Below are 6,074 nucleotides of genomic sequence, written 5' to 3'. Positions count from 1 at the left end.
TGCAAATTTGACCAAGTTTTTAGAAAAAAATATAGCAATATCTGCAGTAGTAAATTTGTATCATTAGATCCATCACAAAAAGTATTTTCATATTTTATATTTGTACTAGCCCAAATACCCGTGCATTGCAATGGGACAAAATTTTAAGGTGTATTTCGATTTTAAGCAACACGCATTCCAAAATCCACTCAATTGCACCGTTCAAATAATAGTATAAATTTGGATTCCAAATGCTGTAGTTGACTAATTATTTTAGCAGTGTTGCCTTATTTTCGTGATAGTTGGGCCGGCTAAGTTGGAGCACGGGTTGTGAAAGGCCTAGGTCGAGCTACGTGCACCACGCGAGGATCTCTTCGTTGGCACAAACCTCCCTACAAAACACTCTTATGGTCTGTGGGTTTATCCTCTCAAAAATATGCTTTTATGGTCTACAGATTTAATTTGCCAAATAAAAGGATTTTTTGACGGAGCGAACATTTTTTGAATGGATGAATGTTTTTTGATTTTTGTGAATGTTTTCTCAAATTCATTTTCAAATTCAAGAATATTATTTGAATACATGATCATTTTAAAAAAAATCATCACTTTTTTATTTCCCGAACATAGTTTTCGAAATTGTGATTTTTTTCATAATATGCAAACAACTTTTGAAAATCACCAGCATTTTTTTAATTTGCAAACATTTTATGATTTCCCGAACATATCTTCAATTCTTAAAATTTTATGATTCCTCAAACTTTTTTTTTCAAATTTTCAACTTAAAAAAATTAGATTTTTTGGAAATACTAAATTAATATTAAAAACAAAAACAAAAATTAGAAATAGAAAAGAAAAGGCAAGAAAATGGAATGAAAAAGGGGACGGGGACGTCACACCCCGCACATGGGCCGGCCCATGAACGCGTGGGAGGAGGAGGTACATGCTTGGTTTTAGAGAGAAAAAAGGGAGATAAATAGGCTTAATACAGAGCTGGAGACAACAAGTATGAGGCACGCTCTAAAAAAACCCTTCCGATATGAGTGTATGTGGGAAACAAAGGAAGATTTTCATCAAGTAGTGGAGGAAGCCTGGAACCGTAATCAACCTTCTCTTTCAGTTTCGGACCTAGCTGCCAAGCTCAGTTCAGTTTCTGTAGCGCTAGCTCAGTGGGGACGCGGGTCTTTTGGATCAGTCCGGCAGGAGCTGCGTCTGTTGCGACATCAGCTAGCTACCCTACGGGCAGTACCGGGTCGGGTGGGCCCAAGTGAGGAGGAGAAGCGAGTCCAAGATCGCATGATCGAAGTTTCTCTGGCGGAGGAGATCATGATGAGGCAGAGATCACGAATAAAGTGGTTCGCTGAAGGGGATAAGAATACTGATTTTTTTCAGAAAAAGGCAAGTGCCCGCAGGGCAAAAAACAAGATAACTCAGTTGCAAAAAAAATCCGGAGGAACTGGCACGCATGGCTACTGAGTTTTACTCTAATCTCTATACTTCGGAAGGTACAATTGGTATGGAGGAAGTGCTCTCCCATATACCATCAAGGGTAGATGCTGCGATGAATGCACGCTTGAATAAGCCATATAGCAAAGAGGAGGTCAAAGAAGCGCTATTCCAAATGTTTCCAACCAAAGCTCCGGGACCTGATGGATTCCCGGCGCACTTCTTCCAGAGGCATTGGGACTTATGTGGAGAAGAGATTACGGGTATGATCATAAGAGTGCTCGATGGAGTTGACTCACCGGAGGATATCAATCGTACGTTCATTGTTATGATTCCGAAAGTTGCTAGTCCAAAAATTTTAGGACAATTTCGGCCAATAAGCCTTTGCAACGTAATCTACAAGATTGCTTCAAAGGTCTTAGCTAATAGGCTGAAAATGATTCTTTCAGAGGTGATTTCAGAAGAGCAGTCAGCGTTCGTTCCTGGACGTCTCATCACGGATAATTTTATAACTGCCTACGAGAGTTTACACTATATGAAAACGAGAAGAGTAAAGAGCAATCGGTTTTGTGCGTTAAAGCTGGATATGATGAAAGCGTATGATCGAGTGGAATGGCCATACTTGAAGGCGGTCATGACGAAGTTGGGTATTAGCCCGAGATTCATTAAGACTATTATGAGGTGCGTATCGTCGGTGTCTTTTTCGGTTCTTTTTAATGGAGGTGTGCTGGATGATTTCAGGCCTTCTTGTGGAGTTAGGCAAGGGGATCCAATATCCCCCTATTTATTCATTATTGCTGCAGAAGGTCTATCTTGTTTGCTGAAAAATGGCATCCGCGGTATCAAGGTGGCATCGACGGCCCCGGAGGTCAATCATCTTCTGTTCGCAGACGACAGTTTGTTGTTTTTTGAGGCATCAAATGACGAAGCAAGGAGAGTCCGTGACCTGCTGCAGGTTTATTGTAACGCCTTCGGCCAGAAAATCAATGCTGACAAGAGCTCCATTTACTTCAGTAAGGGAGTTCCGGACAGTTTAAGAGGTGAAATCAAGGAGACTCTAGCAGTTCATACTGAATCTCTCTCGGAGAAATACTTGGGTCTTCCAACCGATGTTGGTAAATCCAAGGAGGGATGCTTTCGATACTTGAAGGATAGAATTTGGAAACATGTACAAGGGTGGATGGAGAAGTGCCTCTCTGTAGGAGGAAAGGAGGTCTTAATTAAATCAGTTGCCCAATCAATACCAACATATTCGATGTCATGTTTCAAGTTGCCTCGTGGTCTTTGCAACCATATTAATGGGCTTCTGAGGAAATTTTGGTGGGGGAGTAAGAAGGGTGAAAGGAAGGCAGCATGGGTCTCCTGGAGCACTATGACAAAGCCAAAGTATATGGGGGGAATGGGTTTTCGCAATATTGAGCTTTTTAACTTAGCTTTATTAGCTAGACAAGCTTGGAGGATATTACAAGATCCGAGTTCATTGAGTGCCCGTGTCTTGAAATCAAGGTACTTCCCGGAGGGAGAGTTCTTGGATGCGCCACTTGGGTCAAATCCATCTCAGGTGTGGCGCTCAATCAGGGAAGGAAGAGAAGTTTTGTCTCTGGGCTTGATTAAGCGTATAGGTACGGGGGAGGACACACAAATTTGGCAGCACAACTGGCTACCGAGGGATTTCAAGATGAGACCGATCTGCTCTCGATCAGCTAATCCGCCCCTGTTGGTGTCTGACCTTATTAATCAGTCAACCAGGACATGAAATAGGCAAGTATTAGAAGATCACTTCATTGCACCAGATATAGATGTCATTCTGAATATTCCCCTTAGTACACGAGTGCATGAAGATTTCTGGGCGTGGCACTATGATTGTAGGGGCATTTTCTCGGTACGTTCTACTTACAGAATGATCTCCGGAATTAAATTTCAGAGAGAAGACTGGTTGGAAGATCGAACCAGCAGCTCGAACCAAACGGCGACGAAGAATGACTGGTCAAGATTGTGGAAAACAGAAGTGCCATCAAAGGTCCGGGTTTTTGTGTGGCGTTTGGCCCACACGTCTTTGCCGACCGGATCGACCAGACACGAAAGGAAGATGGCTACGTCTCCAGTATGCGCGATATGCTCGGCGACCGAAGATACTTGGCGGCATTCTCTTCTCAACTGCCGGATGGCTCGGTGTGTCTGGGCTTTGGGAGATGAAGGAATTCTTGAGCATGTGATATCAAATCAATCTGAAGACGCAAGACAGTGGCTCTTTTGGCTGTTTGACACGCTACCTCGACATGATCTAGCCCGTGTGCTAATCACAATGTGGTCTATCTGGTGGGCTAGGAGGAAAGCCATCCATGATAATGAGTTTCAGAGTCCCTTAACTACAATGAGTTTCATCAATCGCTACCCGCAGGACCTAGAGATCACCGCTACTTCTCTACCGAAAGCTAACGCAGGAGTGCTGCCGCACCGGGTGCGGTGGGGCTGGCTTCCACCGGCAGAAACTGAAGTGAAAATAAATGTTGATGGAGGTTTAGCTCGTAGTGGGAACAAAGGTGCAGCAGCAGCTGTTTGCAGAGACTGCAAGGGAACTTTCCTTGGAGCATCAGCAGTTGTGTTTGACGGACTCTCTCATCCTGCCACTTTGGAAGCGTGGGCATGCAATGAGGCTTTGGCCTTGGGCCAAGACTTGCATGTTCAGCGACTGCTAATTGCCTCTGATTGTGCCGAAGTAATCACCAATATGAGCCGAGACATAGCTGCAGTGTATGCGCCAATTATGCAGGAGATAGATATTCGCAGAAGGAATTTTGAGCATGTTGCCTTCCGTCATGAACCAAGGGAATGTATTAGTGAGGCTCATAGATTAGCTAAGGCCGCGTCGACCCTCGATGTGGGCCGCCATGTGTGGCTAGGGATTGTCCCGGACATTATTTGTATTCCAACCTTTTTAAACTTTGAATAAATCCCTAGTTACACCTAAAAAAAATAGGCATTTTCCTATTTAACGCATTCTGCTTCAAAATGTCGGGCAAACGCACAGAGGGGATCGAACAGATCGACTAGATGGGCCGGCCCATTTAGAAACTAGGGGTGCATTCTACGGAACCTTCTGGAAGGTTCCATCTGGTTCTAGGTTCCCAAACCGGATTACTTTTTCTTTCATCCTGTTTCGTTTTTTTCTTTTCTGTCACTTATTTTATTTATCTTTTGTTTCTCCTGTACTTTTCTTTTCTTTCATCTTTCTTTTTTTCAAGTTCATTTCTTATTTTATGTAAATTTTCAGAAATTTAAAAAATGTTAGCATGCGATGATTTTTTCTAAAAGTTTCCTAGTTTAAAATTTTGTTCCGAAATTCTAAAAAAGTATAGACTTTCAAATATTTGTTCGCTTCTTTTTACAAAAAATGTTCCAAATTTCAACAAAACAGAATTTTAAAATGTTCAAAATTGAGAAAATGTTCGGTAATTTCACGTAATATTCCCACTTGAAAATTTTAAAAAATGTCGATGTCTTGAAAATTTGTTCACAAATTCAAATAATGTTGGGGAATATTAAAATATGTTCCCACTCCACATTTTATTCACAAATGTAAAAAATGTTCCTGATTTCAAAATTTGTTCCCAAATTCAAATAATATTTGGGGACTTTTAGAATATGTTAGCATTTTTTTTGTTCACAAATTCAAAAAATATTTAGGAATTTCTAAAAATGTTCCAGCTTTCGAAATTTATTCACTAATTTAAAAAAACTTCATTTTTCTAAATTTTGTTCAAGAATTTGAAAAATGTTCTGGCAATTTCGAAATTGTCCATGCGTTGGAAAATTGTTCATAACTTCAAAACAAATTATTCATGTTTTTCAGAAAATGTTTTTGTTTTTTTTACAAATTGTTCGTAATTTCAGAAAATGGTAATGTTTTCAATTTTGTTTCTTTTTTTAGAAAAATGTTTGAGATTCCCCAAAAATGATAACATTTTGCGTAAGTTTTTCCCGCTGTAGATTGGTTATTTTAGAGTTGCGCTGCAAGTTTGGCACAAAGGTTAGTTTGTCGGAGTGGCATGGTCAGCTTGTGCGTTACTCTGAAATCAAGTGATCGAATCGCAGCGCTAGCGTGCTGCATTTTTTCGAGTTTTTGCACATCGCGAACCCAAAATGGGTCTGCCCATAGGCCGCTCTCTGTGACAAAGAGCTGCCATTTCGCACAGGCGGCTCAACGACTTGGCCGACCCATCAAGATCGAGACCGACATCGAACACGCACTATGGTGGAAAAAAATCGCTATCGCGGGGATTCAAACACGGGATCTAGGGCTATACATGACCTGCTACTACCAGTTGAGCTAGGAGTATCTGAGCATATGGTACCGTCAACAAATAAAGATCCAACACGTTGCGTAGATTCGAAATGGAATTTCGAAAGCAATTTTTTTTCAAAAAAGGGAATGTTCTATGAAATGCAAACGCTTTCTAAATTTCTGAACAAATTTAAAAAAAACTATAATGTTTTTGAATAACGGGATTTTTATAAAAAAATCTGAAGATATCTCGAAAACGGGAACATTTTCTCAAATTCCAAAACAAAATTTGGAGATGCAAACATATTTTGAAACTCCTGAACAACATTTGAGAACACAAATAATTTTTGAAACTTGTGAACAATTT

Source organism: Triticum urartu, chromosome 1, assembly GCF_003073215.2.
Source record: "Triticum urartu cultivar G1812 chromosome 1, Tu2.1, whole genome shotgun sequence".
Classification (NCBI taxonomy): Eukaryota; Viridiplantae; Streptophyta; class Magnoliopsida; order Poales; family Poaceae; genus Triticum; species Triticum urartu.
The sequence above is the reverse complement of the archived record's forward strand: the minus strand, read 5'-3'. Positions refer to the sequence as shown.